Source organism: Pan troglodytes, chromosome 13 (genome assembly GCF_028858775.2).
Source record: "Pan troglodytes isolate AG18354 chromosome 13, NHGRI_mPanTro3-v2.0_pri, whole genome shotgun sequence".
Taxonomy (NCBI): Eukaryota; Metazoa; Chordata; class Mammalia; order Primates; family Hominidae; genus Pan; species Pan troglodytes.
The window spans coordinates 133,128,151-133,150,835 of record NC_072411.2 but is presented as its reverse complement, the minus strand read 5'-3'; the positions used below and the strand labels follow the sequence as shown (position 1 = coordinate 133,150,835).

General features: G+C 48.7%; 1 long non-coding RNA gene across 1 annotated transcript; it reads right to left on the bottom strand.

The window, feature by feature from the left end:
* Positions 1–15,456: 15,456 nt before the first annotated feature.
* LOC134808072 (uncharacterized) lies at positions 15,457–19,511 on the bottom strand. The gene is made up of 2 exons (XR_010150252.1): positions 19,411–19,511; positions 15,457–15,811 (listed from the first exon to the last, which is right to left on the bottom strand). It is a non-coding gene; the product is annotated as an uncharacterized LOC134808072 (long non-coding RNA).
* Between the last annotated feature and the right edge of the window lie 3,174 nt (positions 19,512–22,685).

Here is a 22,685-nt window from a genome sequence, read left to right as displayed (position 1 = left end):
ATCATAATTTTGAATTTATGATGAACTGAGAAGTTATTTTGAATTATCTGCAGCAACTGTAGTGGGATATGAGAGTACCTGTGATGTCTATTGGTGACAAGTCCCAGGAACCACACCATCTATCGTACTGTGGTGTGATGTCTACGTGCGTAATGGAAAGGAATGCTACCTTCAGTTAGTGATTAGTGAAAATAGCATGTAATGTTTTCCCCCAGCAAGTTCATGACAACCCTGAATTCTACTCCTGATCCCCAGGTTGAGAACTTCTGGGTTAGGCAGAGACATAAGGAACCTGGGCACAGGTGTTCTTCCTCTGGTGAAGGATCATTTGTGTGCCCGCTTTGTTATGCAAATGTGAGCCCCCAGGGTCCCATCCTCTTCCTCTTGGGGTTTGGGCTGACCCAGGACCTTTGTTTGTGGGGCTTAGAGAAGCTGGCCGGCCCTCTTTGTATGCCGCACTATAGGAAGCAGAGCCCCAGGGCCCTCTGAAAGCAAAGACACCCATATCCCAGTCCCCAATCTCAGAGATGCAAAGTCAGGGATACCTGTCTAGGAGTTGTAGGGCAATCCAAGAAGCAGTGGCAGGGGCAAGCAATGAGGCCCCCAAAATAAATCACCTTGTGTTAAGGGGGATCTCAACTGATAACACTGTTCTGGCCAGCATGGAATGTGGCTGATACTGGACACCCCTTCAAACCCAGCCGCCCTGCCCCAGGAGCTATGCTTTGGGAAGGGATGGCCGAGTGTGACATGATAACTAAGAAGAGTCTTAAGCCTGAACCTCAACCACCAAGGGCATCCCAGCGTCTGGGGCAGCAGCGTCCCTCCTTGAGACACCAAGCTGCAACAGTGACACCTTGTGACAGCTTGGAGAAACAGCAGCAGGGGCTGATGGAACCCTGGCTCTCCTCCCTCAGGTGTGGAAGCAAAGGAGGTCCCTGGGGTCTTTGAGTAATTTGGGGGCAAGTCTTCTGCCTAAAAGACACATAGGGAAAAATAAATTAAGCAATTAAAGAAATTTGACCATTTTGTAATCTAAGTTGGTGAAGTAGGTCATACCAGTTTCACCATCATCGTCTTATATGATATTTTATTACTATTACTGCCTCCTGGCATGTATCTATGTAGTAAGTTCCACTATCAGAGGATGACCTTACCTACCTTTATGGTTTTGTTTTTGTTTTTGTTTTGTTTTTGAGACAGAGTCTTGCTCTGTTGCCCAGGTTGGAGAGCAGTGGTGCTATCTCAGCTCATGGCAACCTCCGCCTCTCGGGTTCAAGTGATTCTCCTGCCTCAGCCTCCCGAATAGCTGGGACTACAGGCACCTGCCACCATGCCCGGCTAATTTTTTGTATTTTTAATAGAGATGGAGTTTCACCCTGTTGGCCAGGCTGGGCTCAAACTCCTGGGCTTGAGTGATCCTCCCACCTTGGCCTCCCAAAATGCTGGGACTACGGGCGTGAACCACTGCACCCAGCTCCCTAACCTTATGTTATAAAAGTTCTTATGAAAGTACTTGGGGTCATCTAATTGTCACCCAATCAAGCATCTCCAAGGCCCAACCACTCCCAGCAGATTCTGCCTTTGACACGATTGTGAATTCCTTTTCCCAATTCCTAATCCCCTCCTGTGGTATCCCCTGTCCCCACCATTGCAAACTACCACCCTTCTTCCAGCTCGCAGCCATCTCTCTCCTCCTGCTCTTCATCACCTGCTCTTAGGGGTCAGTTGCCTCTGGTATAACTTCTTGGCCAGGGTTGTTCCTCCAAGGACTATATACATTGAAACTGGGAGCAAAGCTGTAGTTCAAACCAAGAGACAAATGCTTTTATAAATACTGTATCTCCAGTGACTCTGAAATTGCAGCAAACAGGCTGCACAGGTGGGGTCCAGCACCGACTTCCCAAGGCTGCACTGCATCTGAAACCAACAAAACCAGGTGAGTGGGTGGCATAAGGGAAGGAGCACTCCCTTGGCAGGATGGGGCTGGGGGGTGTTTCCGGTTGCTGTGCATTACCATCCATCTCCTTCACCCCTGGCCTTCAGGGAAGTCTCCCACCAGTTCTCCCTGGAGTCAGTTGTCCTTTATTGGAGAAAGGAAGGGGGAAGATGCTCCCTGTGGGCTCAGATACACGTGGAGGACAGTTCCTGTAGGACTCAGGGCTCAGAGGAGAATTTGGCAGTTTCCAGGACTATGATGGGAGATGATAGGGTTCCCACCGAATGTGGGATAAAATCACAAGCCCTTCTGCTTGGAGATTTAAAAAGGGGGGGGTGACCCCATAAAACTGGAGGAGTTGGGGCTAGAAACAGGTCTGTAACAAGACCTTGGCTTGAAGGGAACTATTGTGCAGACGTGGAAGCTGAGGCCCACGGGGGCATGAGCAGCACCAGCTCTCTGATGCCCTTGTAAGTGATTTTTGCATGGCACCCCATGCTAACCCCCACTCTGGGTCTCTGTGTCCTGGCCCACTGTACCCACTCCAAAATCCTCTCAGGGCTCTTCAGAGATCCTGAGCCATCAAGGGGCGACCCATCTGCTCCCCAGTAGGGGCTGTCACAAGCCCACCCACTGGCTTCCACTACTCAATTGCACCTGGTCGAGAACAGGCTTATTCTCTCCTTGTCTGTTACACCTCATTTGGTCCTCCCTTGCACTGGTGTCCTAAGTAGAAATGCTCCTTCTTAATCACCTCTCACAGCAAGGTCTCGTGGCTCCCGTCCACCCTGTGTGCCTGGCACAGGCTGGGTGCAGAGCAGAGCTGATAAATACCTGGTGATTGACAGCTGCAGTCATCACCACTGCCCCAGCCCTCGCTTCAGACCAGGAAGCAACTGCAGGCTCAAAGACCCTGGGTCCTGGCCCCATAGCACCAGCTAATAATAACAGACAGCTAGGGGCTTGCTCCAAGCCCCTTATACCTGGCTGTGTGCAGAAGCCCTCTGGTAGGATTGATGATAATGCCGGGGTGCCTGGTGTGCCCCAATCACCAGTTAAGAAGATTCTCATATTTCTCTTAAGGTTCAAATAACAACTTTAAGTCCCTCAATATTATGAGAAGGGGCACTTGCAACTTAGATAAAATTTCCAGTGATAGCATCATGCGGGGATTTAAAAAGTGCTGAATCTCTGTAACTGAGAGGAGAGGGAGGTGACGTACCCTGAAAGTCACCGGTGACTCAAACCGTGGCTCAGGGGTGATGATGAGACAGACACTCAAGATGCTGGTGACAGGTTGAGATGAAAAAATGTTCCATGAAATGTGAAAGTGGAAAGGAGTTACCTTCTGTGGAATTAAAAGATGTCTTTAAAACCAAATGCATTAACTCTTACAGGAGACATTTAAACAATTACAGGCACACCCCTAATAGTTTGTATATTCAAGCTGGATCTTCTCACTTGGAAAAACGATCTCTTTTGTATGCGCATCTTCCTAATGGCCCACTGGGAGATGCCGTATACTCAGGGGTGCCCTGGGTTTGGGCATAGATGATGTACACCCCTAGTTCCTGGTGAAACCCACGTCTGGGTGAATGGAGCAAATCCAGATCCTTCTAATGGGATAGGGAAGCACACTGGCTCCTGTTACCTGTCACTGAGTGATCCAAAGGACCAAGGCCAGGGACCCTTGCACCAAACTGTGCTGTCAGATTCTGTCTGCCAGCGGGGGAGCCCAGGGAAGCCCAGGGCCGCTGCAGTCACCTCCAGGCAGTGCACGTTGCTCAGCAACCTCTTTGCAACTGTGAGCTGCTCCACATCCCTGCGAAGAGCCTTCTTTTGCTTGAATTAGCTGGAGCTGGTTTCTCTTGCAGGGAACAAAGAAGCTTCCTGTTAGCAAAATGAAGTTTCCTGCTTCAGCAAGAGAAAGGCTCCTTATGGGGAGATGGGAGAGGGGAGTGGGAAGACAGAGGCCCTGGGTATGGGTGCTTGGAGATTCTCTCTTTCCTGGGGGTGGAGGGGGAAAGGGAGAGGGAGATTGTATGGCCAGACCTCTTCCACAGCCTTAAAACAGGGGTGTAAGCCCTTTTGACAATTTCACTTGAATTCCCTGGGAAATACCAGGTTAGGGTGTTTTCTTGGATGAAAACTCGGGTGGTGCAGGCAGCAAAGCCCATCATCGACGGTCCCAGGGAGCCACGTGCAGATTCTTCCCTTTCCTGCAGTGTGCCCTGGCCTGCAAGGCCCTGTCTAAGGACGCTGGGGTGGACTGAGGCTGCCACAGGAGGGCATGGAGGGTATGGAGGAAACAGGAAAGCTGCTTGATTCATCGGCATCTGACAAAGTGTTCTGTCTACACCATGCCTGCCGCAGGAGGCACCTGGTCAGATGTTGGCCCTTGCTGCCCACTAAAGGTCAAAGAGGTGATGGGGATCCCCCTTCCCCACATCATCCCAGGAATTCTCTGACTGTCCTTGGGTCTCTCTGGGAAGACTTCTCGGAGCCCCCGGCCCCAGTTGGGGGTCCCTCCTCTGTGATCCCATGGCACCCTAACTTTCCACAAGGAACTGGGGTGAGTGAGGGTCTCTTGAGTGCAGGGAGCTCATTCAGGTTTATTATGGAAGCTGGGTGACAGTGATGGTTGCATGGTTGCACAACTTTATAAATTTTCTAAAAATTACTGAATTGTTAAACAAGAAAGAAGGAAACAAAAGCTGTTTTGTTGAAGGATGTACATGGAAATAAAGAAGACAGGACTCTCAGCTCTGTGCAAGCCTGCCCGGGTCCCAGGACCGGCTCACAGCAAGACCTCCCGGGAGGTCCCCATGGGGCCTGGAACACGGCTCAGGTTTGGAAGGGCTTGAGGGTCCAGGGAAGTCTATTGGCTCTGCTCTATCCTTCCTGCCTTTCAGTCTCTGTCTCCTACCACCATTGTCCCAGCTGGCGGCCACTATCTCTGCTGGCCTCTCCACCCGTGTCCATCACTGGCAGCCTGAGGATGGGCTACCTGTGAATCACGTGCTCCTCCCTGGTCCAATCAACCACGGCGGAGGAGATGGGGCCATGTGAGATGCCGCCTATGGGGCCGCCTGGAGCTGCTACCTTCAGCAGGGGCCTGGCAGGTGCTCTGAGGCTTTGTGTGTTTTTCTCCACCTCTGTGCCAGGAGGCTGCTGCCCTTCAAGTCTTGTGGGGACACAGTCATGTCCATTCACACTGTCTGCAGTGGCTGCTTTGGAGCTACAGCAGACCACGGTAGTTATGACAGAGACTGTATGGTTTGTAAAACTGAAAACACTTGTGATCTAGCCCTTTGCAAAAAAATTTCCCTAATGCCTGCTCTGAACTATAAACTCTTCAGGGAAGGGACTAGGTCTTGTTCATCTCTGGATCTTCAAAACTTAGCAGAGTGTCAGACACATAGTAGAAGCTCAATAAATTGTAGGAGCTCAATTAAATAGATAAATAGATGGAGTCTGGGCTGAATCTGTGCAGTCTATGTCCTTTACTTTAAAAAGAGGCTTCCCGGCTGGGTGCAGTGACTCACACCTGTAAGCACTTTGGGAGGCCAAGGTAGTAGGATCGCGTGAGCTCAGGAGTTTGAGACCAGCCTGGGCAATGTAGTGAGACCTTGTCTCTATTAAAAAAAATAATAATAATAATAACTGGGTGTGGTGGTGTGCTTGTCATCCCAGCTACTTGGGGGGCTGAGGTGGGAGGATTGCATGAGCTCGGGAGGTTGAGGCTGCAATGAGCTGTGATCCTGCCACTGGACCCCAACCTGGGTGACAGAGCGAGACCCTGTCTCAGAAGGGAAATAAATAAAAGGGGGCTTCTCCTAGACAACACTCTCCTCCTGCTCCTGCTCATTGAACAAGGTGACCAAATGTCCCAGTCTGTCCAGGACTGAGGGAGACCAAGGCTACTCAGTGTTAAAGCTTGGAAAGTTCCAGGCAAACTGGGATAATGTGGTTCCTTATATTGGATACCTGGCCTCTCTATATGTTGAAGCAGCTGCCTGCCTCATTTGGGCAATGAATCCACTGTAGTTAGCCAGGTAGAACCATGTGTGCCTATTAGAAATAGGAATACACATAATCAGCTGCATAACAGATTCAAACAACGTAACAGTGTAAAGGAGCAAGGCAGTACCTGGTGGTAGCAGTTGTGCTGAGGATTCTGGGTGTTACCAGTGAAGCGGGTAAGATCTCGTGGGGCTGGGATGATGGAGAAAGGCTTTCTGGGAAGCTGGAGTCCACTCAAGTCTTGATTGGATGAGACAGAATCATCTCTGGCAGAGAAGGAAGGCAGCGACCTTACTGGTGCATGAGGTCCCTGGTGTCCACGTATCAGTCCCCAGGGAAAATTCGGATTGGTCACATGTCATCTCCTGAGCCAAGTTCTGTGGCCAGAGGAATAAGGCGCCGACTGGCCAGTCGGGATCACACGCCCATCTCAGAGGCATGTTGGGTGCTGACTGTGGTACTAAGAGGATCCCGTGAAGTGGAAGTGGAGCTCTGGAAGGAACTCAGAGTGGCTTGGTTTGGGTTTCTTGGAAAGCAGAGCGGGAAACAAAGGCTCCTGTGCCCCTCCTTTGGTAGGGAGGTGACCCCAGGGAGCAGGTGTGAGAGAAAGCGGAGTGTAGCTGGGAAGGAAGTGGTGCCAACTCCAGGGTGTGTTATGGAGCTGGCCGCGGCTTGGTAACAAACATAACTGCTTGCTCGACCCCAAGGGCCATCCTCCGGGAAGCTGCACAAATGTTTCTCAGCACAATCCTTTTGGGAGAAAAGGAGAATAATTTGTGCACAGGCTCCCAGCTCGCGTTGGGTCGCCTGAAGGGTATTAATTGCCTCTACTTGCTGGTCGTGGATGGATGGATGCAGTGTCTCCCATCCTAGTATCCAGGCAAGCCTAAGGGGTGCATAGCTGGGACCTGAGGCAGGGGCTGCTGGGTGTGCCTGGGTGAAGCCTGTCTGAGTCCATGCAGAGTTGGTGGTCTCAGCTGCGGCTGGGGCCAGTGGCCAATGGCCCACAGATAAGTGAGAGGGTCCAAAGTAGCACATAAGAAGTGTCTCACAGAAAAGGAACTTGAGAGCATGGGGTCAGATAAAACTGAGTCACCACTGTCCTCCTCAAGAACACCTGGTGTCCACACCTCTAACTAGGGCTTCCTGGTATTTGCACAAAGAGATTATCAGGTGGCCAGAAACGATCAGACTGGAGCAGTCATTGGGTGGAGGGAAGGTCAGCTGTCCTACTGAGATCCAAGGACAGTCCTTAGCCCCTGCTAAAAGGAAAAGGTGGAATTAGTTAGTCCCCTCTGTGGAATCCAGAAAGCTCCTCTAAAAGTTGCTCAGCAAATATTTAATGAAGCTGAACAGAAGTCATAAACCCCAGTTCCCTTGTTTTCTTGCCTGTAGTGGAGAGTTTCTGACACAGCCAAGGGTGTGGATGTGGGTGGAGCTCCAAGGTCAATCAGCGTGGTTTGAAATTTTGCCAAAGGACCTGGAGAGGGTGGCAAGCTGCTGGGTGGCAGAACATCATGGAGGAACCATGTCCACCCAGCCCCAGCCCCCAGCCAGAGAGGGATGAGGAATGTGACCTCAAGCCTACACCGTGCAGGAGTCTGCCCAGCTTACCGTGTCCTTGTCAAGCCCCAGCCCTCCTCTCTCTGCAGGAGCCAGAAGGTCATAAATCCAAGGAGCTCAGTCCCATTTCTTGGCCTTCAGGGCTGGGGAGGGAGAGGGTGACCCTCGGTGGCTGTTTATGGGGCCGGTCATCATCTACCTGAACAGGAATAGTCAAGTCTTCTGCAGTCTGACGGGAACATTGCCAAGGTCAAAAAACCTGTGAAGACATTGGCCTTGGTGGCACAGTATGACATTTATTTATTTATTTACTTATTTATTTCTTTATTTTGAGATGGAGTCTCCCTCTGTCACCCAGGCTGGAGTGCAGTGGCTCTATCTTGGCTCACTGCAACCTCCGCCTCCCAGGTTCAAGCAATTCACTGCCTCAGCCTCCCGAGTAGCTGGGATTACAGGTGCCTAGCCCCACACCCAGCTAATTTTTTGTATTTTTAGTAGAGACGGGGTTTCACCATCTTGGCCAGGCTGGTCTTGAACTCCTGATCTTGTGATCCACCCATCATGGACTCCCAAAGTTCTGGGATTACAGGTGTGAGCCATCACGCCCGGCCTAGTATGACATTTAATATGAATTAAACACATAGGTCCCCTTGTTTGCTTGGTTGGTCTGGGTATACCTGTCCCCACAGTGCCCTGGAACTCCCCCATGCCAACACTTAGCACACTGTCCAATAACTTCCAGTTTCTTCTTCTACCCGATTAGACCATCAGCCTTGCGAGAGTAGGGTTCGTTTCTTGTTCGCCTTTCCATGCCCAGCACACAGCCCAGGGCCCACCACCCTGCCCAGGGCCCACCACCCTGCAGGCTCCGCAGCAATGCTCCAAGAGCCCGTTTTATGTCTTGGTCTAGACATCAGGTCTACCCAGACAAAGAGGCAGAAGAGTCTGGCCCATCTTGGGGATACCAGGTCTGTGAGCTCCTAGAGGACAGGGGCAGCATGCTGCTCCTCTCTGTCCCCAGTCCCCAGCAGGGCCCGGAACATAACAGGGCTCAAGAATATGTGTTGAATGCATGACTGACTCACTTCTCCTTACTCACTTCTGTTTTGGTTCCGTCCCAGGCTGCAGCCTGGGTGAGCTGAACAATGTCATGCACAAAAGAAATTCTCTTAACAGTTTGGAAAACTGTGACACCACCTTCTCTGTGCAGAAACGGAAGTGGAAGTGGTGGGGGGTGTCTTCACGGCTCCCAGCCTTGGGGCACGTGGTGTGGGGTGTTTGCACCTGCCGTGCACCCAAGACCCCAAGGAGGGGGACAGTTTGTGAAACTGGTGAATGCAGCCCTCCTGAGCCAGGGCATCTAATTTCCCAGGCTCTTGGCTGCCCAAGTGGGGCTACTAAAACCCTGAGACTTGGCACCAGTCACCGAAATGCTGTTCTTTCCATTCTGTTTGCCCCAATTCTGGTAAATGTGAGTTTTATTACCAGCAGCAACAACAAGAAGACAAAGTCAGAAGCGATCCAACTGGAAGCCTTCCTGGGTTTGGAGGTGCAGCCTCTGCTCAGCACAGCCTGGCCTGGGGAGGCCTGGGGACAGCAGTCTCCCCGGTAACAGTGGACCAGAATCAGGAACTCAGGGACAGCTCTGCTTGGGAGGGGTCACCTAAGGGAGAAACAACCTGGGTGGGCCTGGGTCTCAACACGGGATTGCAGGCCTGGGAGGTGGCTGCCCCCTGGGTGGTCAGGAGCTAGGATGCCCTCCATGACGCCTGGAGAAAGGGGCACTCCTGAGACAGGACGCATTTCATCCCCTCCCACCCTCCTGCTGTAAGGTCTCCCATTGCCACAGCTCTCTAGGTAGCCCAGGCCTGCCCCGGCCCCCATGAACCAGGCATTTCTGAATGCCTAGAAAAATCAAGTTTTATATTTTAAAATATAAAGAAAGGGCTTTTGCTTCTCAGATCAGCTAGAGCTGCCCCATTTCCCAAATTACACAGTGCTCCATCTGATTGCTGCAGCTACTGCTTCTAATTGTCTGAATCCAGAGAGGCCTGGGGACTACCCCAGGACGGGTAAGCCCTGCCCCCGACTTCCCACCGAAACTGCATGGTCAGGGCCTGGGCTGGGAGTCTGCAGATGGGCGCCCAGGCTCGCAGTGGCTGCTGTGCACTGAAACTGCAGCGGATGTGGCTGCCCAGGCTGAGCTGGGGCTGGGGCTGGAGCTGGGAGTGGCCTCCTCTTAGAAGCCTTCTCCTTTTCCCTACCTCTACCACAAAGGGGAGTCCTCCTGAAGCATCCAAGAAAATGAAGCTGGGGGAGTTCACCTGCACTGAGGTGCAGCTAGCGGTGAGGACAGGGACCAGAGACCCTCATGGAGCATGTGGGAGCTGTAGGTTTACAGCACTGGCTTCCAGTTAGTGGGAGCTGGTGTGGGGGGCTTCGGGTCAGGAGCAGAGGGTAATGCGAGCATTGTTCTCTAGGAGGGGGCAATGGGTCCCAACTTGGGAGACCCACCGCCTAAACACCCTGCCCAGAGCCAAGACCAGATTTCTCTGTACTTGCTGCATCTCCAGGGTGACTCACAGGAAGAAGAGGAGAAAAGGCTGAGGGGATTTGGGGGGTGAGGATACTAGAGGCAGGGAGGGAGCAGAGATAGAAGAGGTGGCAGCGGCAGGTGCTGAAAGGACTTGTGGTGGGAGAAGTTTTCCACCATCGTCTGGATGCTGTGTGTGCTCAGGATTGTCTAAGTCAGAGTGAATTCTTTTGAGCCGTGGGCTGTACAGACACATGCTTCCGACTGTTGTGAGCTCCGCTGAGAACTTCTTTAATGCTATCAACAACCACGTGAGATAGATATTATTATTTCCAGTTTATAGGGTAGGAAACTGAGACTTGGAGAGATTGAATAACTTGCTCATGCTTGCTGTGGTAGCTAGTATCCAAAGATGGCTGCAGACAATCTTGCCCTCCCTATACACGCACAGCACTTCTCCCCTCGAGAGGTGGTGCTTATGTCCCCTCATCTTGAATCTAGGATGGGCCCACAACTTCTTTGGCCAAAGAATGCAGGGGAAATGATGTCCTGGGACCTCAGAGCCCAGGCACTAAGTAGGCTTGACAGCGTCTGCCTCCTCCCTTTTGGGACCCAGTCTCCATGTTGTGGGGAAGCCCAAGCAGGAAAGAGGAGAGGACTATTTGAAGGAGAGTTGAGGCTCTCAGCTGACAGTCCCAGCTGAGCTCGGAACTGATAGGACACTATGGTTGAAGTAGATCTTGCCTCCCTAAAGACAGCTCAGATAATGACACACAGGGCACAAAGAAATCATCCCTGCTCAGCCCTTCCAAACTGTAAAATCTTGAGCACATAATTACTCTTTTTTTTTTCTTTTTTTTTTGAGATGGAGTCTCACACTGTTGCCCAGGCTGGAGTGCAGTGGCACGATCTGGGCTCACTGCAACCTCCGCCTCCCGGGTTCAAGTGAGTCTCCTTCCTCAGCCTCCCGAGTAGCTGGGATTACAGGTGCCCACCACCATGCTCAGCTAATTTTTTGTATTTTTAGTAGAGACAGGGTTTCACCACGTTGGCCAGACTGGTCTTGAACTCCTGACCTTGTGATTCACCCACCTCGGCCTCCCAAAGTGCTGGGATTACACACGTGAGCCACCACACCTGGCCGATTACTCTTTTAAGCAACAAGGTTTGGGGTATTTGTTATGCAGAAATAGATAACCAAAACAATCATCCAGCCAGTCAATGGCAGAAATGAGATACAAACCCAGGTCTGGTAGTCCAGAGCCCACTGTCTTGCCACCAAGCCCCAGGGCTGCTCTACCACCACTGACGCGTAGGGTATCATCCAAAGCTCTGAGCCTTCACCCCAGGTTGCAGCTGCTCAACTTCCTTTCATGTCCTGTTCCCTGAACTCCCAGCTCAGCTGAGGGTTAGGGGGGTGCAGGTGGCCTCAGGTTCAGACTCCCCGTGGCAGCCCCTCCTCCACTTAGAACCAGCTGCCCCAGATGCCCGCTGGGGGAACTGTAAGACCTAAACCATCTGTCCACCTAATGAGGCTTTCCTTTCCTTTTCCCTTTCCCCACATCTCCTCCCCCAAGTCTAGATAAAGACTTCACAAGTCCAGGGAAAAAGAAATCAGATGCTGGTGAGGTAGCAGGAATGGGGCGGGGGGTCCCTGGGTCCTCTACGCCCCCGTCACCGGGGGTTAGCTCCAAGGAAGAGACTTGTCAGCCCCTCAGGGATCTGAGAAAAGAGGGGGATTGTGCCCATGAGTCAGACATTCCAAAATAAAGGACGTGCAAAGGAGGCGACCTCAAACCAACTGTGCAACTCTTGCCCATCCTCCACTCCTGGCTGCTAACTGAAGGCCAAATAGAGAGAACATTTCTTTTTTTTTTTTTTCTTTTTTAGAGACAGTTTCACTCTGTCACCCAGGGTGGAGTGCAGTGGTGAGATCATGGCTCAGTGCAGCCTCGAGCTCCCAGGCTCAAGCAGTCTTCCCAAGTAGCCGGCAGTACAGGTACATATCACCATGCCCAGCTGATTTTTAAATTTTTTTGTACAGACAAAAAATTTAAACGCCCTGTGTTTCCCAGGCTGTTCTTGAACTCCTGGCCTCAAGTGATCCTCGTGCCTCGGCCTCCCAAACTGCTGGGATTACAGGGGGGAGCCACAGTGCCCAGCCAGAGAGAACATTTCTAAGGAGAGAATGATCACAGAGTCTGGCGCACCTCCCCTCTGCCTTATGCCTAGTGAGAGGGGCTTCACTGAGACTGCTGGGAGACCTGGACATGGGGCCTGGGAGTAATTTGGAAGGGAGCCCTGTGGACTGGGTGGGGGCCAAGCCCCTGGGGAAGCAAGTAGTGAGAGGCTGTGGCTGGAGCTGCCTGCTTGTTGCTTGGAGCACAGGACAAGAAGAGGTGCGTGCCAGCAAATAACCCATTCTGCTGGATTCTGTAGCATCAAAGGGTGTGTGAATGTTTCAGAAGCTGGTCTGAGTTACTTAGATCCAGTCCAAGAAAATGAAGCTGAGGGAGAGTTTGCCTGCATTGAGGTGCAGCTAGTGGTGAGGACGGGGACCAGGGACTCTCATGGAGCATCCACCTGAGGGAGGGTGAACTGGTGATGCTAGTGCTACAGTTTGGATCAATGTTGGAGGTGGGGCCTAATGGGAGGTGTTCTGGTCATAGGTTGGATCCCTCATGAATAGATTATTGCCCTCCTACAGAGGCGAGTGAGTTTCACTCCATTAGTTCCCACGAGAGCTGGTTGTTAAAAAGAACCTTTGCCTCCCGTGTCTCTCTTGCTTCCTCTCTCTCCACATGATCTCTGCGTGTGATCTCACGCCAGCTCTGTTCGCCTTCTGCCACGAGTGGAAGCAGCCCGAGGCTTTCACTAGATGCCCAGTCTTCCAGCCAGCAGAATCGTGAACCAACTAAGCCCGTTTTCTTTATAAATTCCCCAGGCTCAAGTGTTCCTTTACAGCAACACACACCGACTAAGACAACTAGTGACCTCTCCTGCTCCGACGCCCGACGCCAAGCCCTCACGCTACTGTCCCAAACTTGGAGGCGCCGAGGAGCCTAGTGAAGGGGAGGAAAAGTAGAAGCATGAGGCAGGGGCATGGAGGAGAAACCCGCCAAGCTCCCCACGCGCCTTGTAGGCTTCCCATGTGGGCAGGTCTGGGATGGGGCAAGGGAGTGGTTTTAACTTCAAATGCCATCTGGAGTCTCAACTGTTTTGATAGTTAGATGTTGTAATTACTGAAATTGGATTTGTGTGACTAAAAGTTACCCAAGGGATTTTTATTATCTTGGATGGACCAGAAAAACCAAGAAACCTACCTTCAATTTCATCCAAGGTCAGAGGAGAACCCAACCCACCGACCAGGCTTGAAAAGGTAGTGGGAGAAAGAATTGTTTTCAGATTACACCCCACAAGGCTCCCGTGTTCAATAAAACTGTGACACAAACACTGGGAACAATTCTGGTGAATTTAGGAAGAAAGGAATTGATTGACGGGACACTGGGTGGCTCAGAGTCACTGGGTGGGCTGGAGAAACCACTTCAGCAATTGGGAGACCACAAAGGGAACCGCGGGCTCCAGAATGTGGAGATGATGCCACCACCTTCCTGATGCCCACAAGACTCTGTGTTGCTGTTGTCCCCTCTACCAGGATGCATTTTTCACTGTCCCCCTTCCTGAGTCACTTGTCCCTATGGCATGGTCTTGGTGTGATATGGTATGGCTCTTTGTCCCCACCCAAATCTCATCTCACATTGTAATCCCCGCGTCAAGGGAGGAGCCTGGTGGGAGGTGATTGGATCGGGGGGCAGTTTCTCCCATGAGTCGTCACTCATGAGTTCTGGTTGTTTGATAAGTGTCTGGCACTTCCCCGCCGTGCTCTCTCTCTCTCCCCTGCCACATGTGAGACTAACACGTGCCTTGCTTCCCCTTCGCCTTCGGCCGTGATGGTAAGTTTCCAGAGGCCTCCCCAGCCACGTGGAACCGTGAGTCAATTAAACCTCTTTCCTTTCTAAATTACCCAGTCTCAGATAGAATCTTCATTGCAGTGTGAACATGGACTAATACAGGGAGGAAACATCTGATTGGCTGAGCCTGGTCACACGCTTGACTCCAGCCCCAAGGGGCACTGGGAAAAACAGATTCAGCTTAACAACAGGGATATGTCCTGAGAAATGCATTGTCAGGCAGTTTCATTGTGTGAACATCGTAGGGTGCACTTACACAAACCTGCATGGCATAGCCTACTGCACACCTGGGCTATACGTGTTAGCCTACATGGCATAGCCTACTGCACACCTGGGCTATACGGGTTAGCCTGTTGCTCCTAGGCCACAAGCCTGTGCAGCATGTTTCTGTACTGAATACTGTAGGCAATCGCAACACAATGGTGTATCTAAACATAGAAAAATATCGTTCAAAATATGGTAGGAAAAATAAAAATATGGTACACTTGTGTAAGGCGCTTACCATGAATGGAGCTTGCAGGACTGGAGGTTGCTCTGGGTGAGTCAGTGAGTGGTTGGTGAGTGAATGGGAAGGCCTGGGACATTACCGACCACTGCTGTAGACTTTGTAAACACTGTACATTTAGGCTACACCACATTTATGAAAGATTTTTTCTTTCCTCAATAATAATGTAACCTTAGCTTACTGTACTTTTTTTTTACTTTATAAACTTTTCAATTTTTAAAAACCTTTGGACTTCTCTATAATAATACTTAGCATAAAACACCAACACATAGAGCTTCACAAAGTATTTTCTTCGTACCCTTAGTCTATGAGCTTTTGTTCTTTTTTTTTTTTTTATAAGGCAGAGTCTCCCTCTTGTCACCCAAGCTGGAGTGCAATGGTGTGTCTCGGCTCACTGCAACATCCGCCTCCTGGGTTCAAGCCATTCTCCTCCCTCAGCCCCCCAAGTAGCTGGGATTACAGGTGCGCACCACCACGCCCAGCTAATTTTTGTGTTTTTAGGAGAGACGGGGCTTCACCATGTCGGCCAGGCTGATCTCGAATTTCTGACCTCAGGTGATCCGCCTGCCTCGGCCTCCCAAAGTGCTGGGATTACACCACGCCCAGTCCCCCTTTTTTTCTATTAAAATTTTTTTTTAACTTTTAAACTTTTTAGTTAAAAACTAGACACTAACACACACATGAGCCTAGGCCTACATAGGGTCAGGACCATCAGTATCACCATCTCCACCTCCACATCCTGTCCCACTGCAAGGACTTCAGAGGCAATGCATGCATGGAGCTGTCACCTCCTATGATGACAATGCCTTCTTCTGGAAACCTCCTGAAGGACCTGCTGAGTCTGTTTACAGTTAACTTTTTTTTTAATAACTAAAAAGAGTACACTCTTATTAGCAGTTAAAAACACAGTGTAGTAAATACGTAAACCAGCAACATAGTTGTTTATTATTATTAAGTATTAAGTACTACATATAATTGTATGGGCTATACTTTTATATGACTGGTAGTGCGGTAGGTTTGTTTACAGCAGCATCAACACAAACACATGAGTGATGTGTTGCACTCTGACCTTGCAATGGCTGTGATGTCACTAGAAAATAGGAATTTTTCAGCTCCATTGTAATTTTACGGGACCACTGTGGTATGTGCAGTCATTGTTGCCTGAAACGTCGTTATGTGGTGCATGGCTGCATAATAGTAGGTGGCTGGTGTCTCCCATCAAAACTGTTTTGGAGGCTCAAATCCCGAATACAGGAACGTGATTCAGATGATGGCCCCTGGTGGGGAAGGGAGGGCAAAAATTAATATCTTTGAAAAGGGCAAACTGAAGTGATGACCGAGTTTACCTAGAAAATATCAAGATTACACATTCTGCCACCAGACTAAGGGAAGGTTTGAAAACTAGATTATTACACAAAACACACTATTATAGAAAAATAAAGATACCAATAAAGATACTTTGGACACCTGAGTTTGTGGCTATGAAATTCATACTCACCCCAGAGATAATGCGAGACATGAACAAAAGTAATCAACGAAAAACTGCTGGCATACTGACTGCTTGAACACTGTGGGCACTCGCTCAGTGTGGGACAAGGGTGCTGGCTAAAGTCCTTCCCCTTCCCTCCCTCCCCTCCCTGTCCTCCCCACCTCCCCCTGCCTCCCACCCCCCACCCCCCACCCCATTACCTCACTGCTGCCAGCCTTCCCTTTCCCATCAGTCCTCCGTTAGGCGCACAGCCCTGGCTCCTGCGGGGCCAGGCTGGACGTGGCTTCCAGTGACAGGGCCCTTTGTCTCACAGGTGGGAGGCTGGCGTGCGACCTTCATCGGCTCCCACGTCTCTGCCTCCGTGCTCTGGCAGCTGCAGTGGGTGCAGCATGCAGCAAGGATACGGAGATGCCATGGTAGGCCACCGTGACTGCCGACCCTTCTAGGACTGCACCCCCGTCAGTCCTGGCTGCCCCAGGCCCTAGACTCAAAGCCTCTCTTCCAGTCCCCACAGGGAACAGGGCCCCAGGAGGAGAGCAGGCTGCCCCCGTGCCCCGGGCCCTCAGAGGGTGAATTTGGACCTTTGCTGTTATATTTTGCCCACTCTCTGACATTCCTCTTCCCCACCTTCAAAGCTCAAATGGTTCCCCGGGAAGCCTGCACTAGTCACTCTGATCTCTCCCTCCTCTGAACCCTGTGCTGCCAGGTCACATGCAAAACACGTGTCATTAAAGCTGGAAAAGACCTTCAGAATGACTTGGTCCAAACTCCCCATTTTACAGAAGGGCAAGTTGGAGCCCAGAGATGGTGTTAGCCCACCACAGCTGTACAGATGCACCAGGGGACAATGGCAGAGTCCAGATCCCCTGGACCTCAGGACACAGGACTCCCTCCTTACTTCGGGGACACTGCATGTGCTGCCTTGGATGGTCTGCTGTGCCTCCCCATGAGGGCACGTCCCATGGAAATGGGCTCTTTTTCTTTCCCAGGCAGAGAGCTGGAGGTGCCCAGGGCCCCACACCCGACATGGCCAGGGTGGGCAGGGACCAGTCCATCATCATTCTCTAAGCAGTTATTGGAGCTCTGAGGTCCCTGATAAGTAACACTCCAGCACCAGTGGGTGGTAACTCCTTCAGGCAGAAGGCTGAGCACGGTTTCCATGGAGACCGCCCAGGCTCTGGTTTCCAAGACAACACTTGCACGAGGTTACAGAGCTTCCTATTTATGTCAACTTAACATTTCCAACTGCTCTATTCTTCTGGCCAAACCCGGGCCTAATGCAAGGCCTCCATTCTAGGATGGGTGACAGTCCTCAAGGGCTGGAGGGAAGTGGCTGAGACTCTGTGCAGTTAGGTGAAAGTGAGACATTGCAGCCAGCAGGGCCTCCTCAAGCCCAGGGGCAGGTGTACAGAGACCAATACATGCTCATGCTCATGAATTATAAAAAGGTGTGGAAAGAGACATAGTCCTACAGCTTCCTGCCATCCCTGCTCTCCAGAAGGAACTGGTGTTACAAGGCTTTGAGTGCGCTTCCAGAAATAGCATATGCACAGCCATAGCACTATCACTTAAAAAATTCACAAACGGGATAGAGATAAATATATATTCTTGCTGTTGCCACCTGCTTTACCCTAATTATAGATTTCGGAGAACTTTACACATCAGCGCAAATAGATCTACCTCATTCTTTGTAATGGCAACAAAATACTGTACTTTTTTAAAATACCACGTCTCCAACTAAAAGACATTTGTCTTTAGTTTCTTGCTATTATAACAATAAATATGCTTGTACATATACTTTTGCATATCCTATGGAGTACATCCATAGGATACATTCTGGGTCAAAGACATTGCATTTTAAAATTTGATTTTGTCAAACTAATTTACTCCCATTACAGGCCAATGTTACAAAAAACATATATCTAAAATTCCTAAACAAAATGTTAGCAAATGGAATCCAGTAGCATAGATATAAGAAAATACCTCATGACTAAATCAGTTAGCAATATTCGCCACATTAACAGATATGCAAACATATGAATAGATGCAGAAAAAACATTTGATAAAACAATTTAATATCAATCCTTGATTAAAAATAAAAACACTTAGAAAACTAAGAATAGAGATCTCAAAGTAAACTAAATCTTACAGCTAAACTATATTCAAGGTGAATTTCCTTTTAAATCAAGAACAAAACAAGATTTGTGGCTATCACCATGGTGCCAGAGCTCCTATCCAGTAAGATAGGACAAGAAAAATAAATAAAAGTTTTAATTATTTGAATGAAAGAAACAAAATTTACTCATAATCAATTACCAGAAATGCTTGTCTACAAAGCACAAGGCTGGGCACTGTAGCTCCCGCTTGTAATCCCAGCACTTTGGGAGGCTGAGGCAGGTGGATCACTTGAGGTCAGGAGTTCGAGACCAGCCTGGCCAACATGGCAAAACCCCGTCTGTACTAAAAAGACAAAAATTAGCCAGGTGTAGTGGCGTAGGCCTGTAATTCCAGCTACTCGGGAGGCTGAAGCAGGAGAATCGCTTGAACCCTAGAGGCGGAGGTTGCAGTGAGCCTAAATTGTACCATTGTACTCCAGCCTGGGTGATAGAGTGAGACTCTGTCTCAAAAAAAAAAAAAAAATTTCCTCAGAGAACTTTGTGGAATAAGAAAGACAGCCTGGCAAGTTTGCTGGATCAATACTCAAAAATAAATTACACTTCTACACATTGGCAACAAAGGTATAATTATTAAACATCATAACAACAAATATAAGGGACATAGGAATCAATGTATTGAAAGATTTGTAAGACCCCTACTGAGGAAAGTATAAAACTATGTTGGAAGACATTAACAATGCAGATTTTAAAAATACCATGTTCATGGGTGAGAGCACTCAATATCCTGATTTCAATTCTCCCCAAGTGGATCTATAGATTTCATATAAGTCCATTAAGAACCTCAACAGAAGGCCAGGCGTGGTGGCTCACACCTGTAATCCCAGCACTTTGGGAGGCCGAGGTGGGCGGATCATGAGGACATTGAGACCATCCTGGCTAACATGGTGAAACCCCATCCCTACTAAAAATACAAAAAATTAACCGGGCATGGTGGCGGGTGCCTGTAGTCCCAGCTACTCGGGAGGATGACACAGGAGAATGGCGTGAACCTGGGAGGCGGAGCTTGCAGTGAGCAGAGATCACGCCACTGCACTCCAGCATGAGTGACAGAGCAAGACTCCGTCACAAAAAAAAAACCTCAACAGAATTTTCCATGAAACTTGGCAGTTGTTTCTAAAATGCATATGAACAACAAAGGGCCAAGAATAGGCATGGCACTGCTGGAGAGAATCAAGGTAGGAAACTTTTAGTACCAGGTAGCAAGACTTACTTTAAGTGTGGTTATGGTCCAATGGATAGACCTGATGAACAAAACAGAAAGCCCAGAAGTAGACCTTACGCATAGAGAAACTTGATCCTTGCAGACATATACTGTAGCTCAGTGGGGAAAGAAAAACAAAAACAGAACAAATCGTTATTCCTACCTCACACCATACCAGGGATTAAATTCCTGGGGATTCAAAAATGTAAAATACAAAACTCTAAAATGAATAGAAGAAATTGTAGAATAATGCCTCTTCAAACTTAGGATGGGAAAGATTTCTGAAATGATATAAAAGGCCCTAACCACAAGGAAAAAGATGAATAAATTTGACTGCATTAAAATCAATAATTTCTGTTCATCAAAGTGACCACAAAGAAAGTGAAAAAGCTATGTACACGTGTTGCTGTTTGTAAAAAAAAAAAAAAAAAAAAAAAAAAAGGTGAGAAGGCAAGCCATGAACTAACTTGGGTAAGATACTTACCACCCATCAATGAAAATATGTAAAATATAAAATGTATAAATATATAAATAACTCCTACAAATTAGTAAGAAAACAAAGCAACCAATAGAAAAATAGGCCAAAGAAAGCAAGTCGGCATTTTACAGCAAAGGAAATTTGAGGGTTCAATAAACATGTGAAACCGGCCCCACTTTTCTAGTAATCGAGGAGACACAACTAAAACCATAATGAAATACCATTTTATTTCCTATCCATTGGCAAAAAACGTATTGCTAACATGAAGTGTTGACAAGGATGTGGAACGAGTAGAATGTCTATGCGGTGCAGCTGGAAGTGTAAATTGGTTCAATGTCTTACAAAAAACAATCTGCTAGAATTTTATGAGTTGAATATTTGCACACTGTGTGACCCAGTGCTGAGGTGCCCCAGGAACCCCACCAAAGAAATGTTCATGAAAGCGTTCTGATTGTAAAAAAAAAAAAAAAAAAAATCAGAAAAATATCCAAAGAGCTATGGTTAGTCACTGTTTCATAGGTATTAAGCTGTATATTCATACAATGAACTAATATACAACAGTAAAAATGAATGAAATATTACTATAGGCTTCAACATGGACACAGCTTAAAAGGTTTGGAGGGTGGGGAAGCAAGTCAGAGAATAATATGTGTATTTTGTTACCACTTTCACAGTGTTCAGATCCAAGCAAAACTTCCTTAGGGATTCTTGGATATATGGTACGATTAGAAAGCAGAACAGAGAAACCCAAGATAGGAATTACCTGGATTGGCTAATTAGTAGAGTTTAAGATTGGCTAATTTATGGAAAATTGACATATTTTCAAGATTGTCTTTGGTTCTAAGAATAGGTGTGTCCTTGCACTAATTCAGGCATTTAATGTCCCCCATGAAATACTGAGGGGAGAGGGATGGAGGGGAGTGCTCGGATGATGTCTGAGTTTCCAACAGTTCTTGGCATCCCTGAGCATGCAAGCTGCTCCCCATCTGCAGGTTCTTTCCCTCTCCTTGAATCTGAACTGGTTTTGTGACTTGCTTTGACCAACAGAATACAATGAAGTAACATTCTGGGATTTGTGGTGCCAGGTCTTAAAGGATGGTCAGCCTCTGCTTCCCCTCTTTTGGAGCTCAATTGACAAGCTGTAAGGAGGGCTGGGCTAGACCATTAATGGTTAGAGGCCACGTGGAGCGAGGCCCTTGGAGGGTGAGAGGCCATCTTGGTTGCTTGGGCCGCAGCTGAGCTCCCAGATGAACATACAGCAGAGGGTGCGGTTATCCCACAGGGACCCCTCGGTCATCCAGCTGAACTCAGGCAACTCACAGACTCGGGAAAAATAATAAACCACTGTGTCAGGCCACTAAGTTTTGGGATGGTTTGTTATGCAACAGGAAGAGGAGAAGAGCATGCAGAGACTCTCAGTGGTATTTGGTAGTCTTTTGTTTCATAAGTTGGCTGGTGAGTTTCCAGAGATACATTGATTAATACATTTTATAACTTACACACTGACTTACACGTAGTGTTTTGTATACAATACATGCTTCATGGCCGGGCACAGTGGCTCACGCCTGTAATCCCAGTACTTTGGGAGGCTGAGGTGGGAGAATTACCTGAGGTTGGGAGTTCGAGACCAGCCTGACCAACATGGAGAAACCCTGTCTCTACCAAAAATGCAAAAATTAGCTGGGCATGGTGACACATGCCTGTAGTCCCAGCTGCTCGGGAGGCTGAGGTGGGAGAATCGCTGGAACTTGGGAGGCAGAGGTTGCGGTGGGCCGGGATCGCACCATTGCACTCCAGCCTGGGCGGCAAGAGCGAAACTCCGTCTCAAAAAAAAAAATGCTTCACAAACATCCAACCCTAACTTGACCTGTAAAAACATATCTCTTGGGCAGGTGTGCGGTGGCTCACGCTTGTAATCCCAGCACTTTGGGAGGCTGACGCAGCTGGATCACCTGAGGTCAGGAGTTTGAGACTGGCCTGGGCAACATGGTGAAACCCCATCTCTACTGAAAATACAAAAATTAGCTGGCATGGTGGCGGGCACCTGTACTCCCAGCTACTTGGGAAGCTGAGGCACAAGAATCACTTGAACCCAAGAGGTGGAGGATGCAGTGAGCCGAGATGGTGCCACTGCACTCCAGCCTGGGTGACAAAGCGAGACTCCATCTCAAAAATAAAATAAAATAAAATAAAGTATCTCCCTAGTTTTGATTTCTAGAACTGTTTATATTATTTGCTCATTTCTCTATTGGGTTGTTCATTTTTCACAATGGTTTATAAGAACTTTGCATATTAAAAAAAATAGCCCTTTTTATGCCTGTGTTTGAAAAGACATTTCCGTTTACTGCTTATAAACCTCTTGGCTTTGTGGTATACATTGCTGTATATAAATTCTAACTTTTCATAACCAATTTTTTCCTGGTAGATATCATGCTTAGAAAGGCCTTTCCTCCTCCAAGATTACCTTTTAAATAATCTCTTCAAGTACTTTCATAGTTTCATTTCATAATTAAAATCTCTGATCCATCCAGCATTAATGTTGTTCTAGGGAAGTAGAATCCAGGTTAATTTTTTGTCAAAATGGCTAGCCCGCTGTTCCATTAAAAATAACCCACATGGGCCAGGCGCGATGGCTCACACCTGTAATCCCAGCACTCTGGGAGGCTGAGGCGGGAGGATCACCTGAGGTCAGGAGTTTGAGACCAACCTGGCCAACACGGTGAAACTCCATCTCTACTAAAAATACAAAAATTAGCCAGGTGTGGTGGCACACGCCTGTAACCCCAGCTGCTCGGGAGGCTGAGGC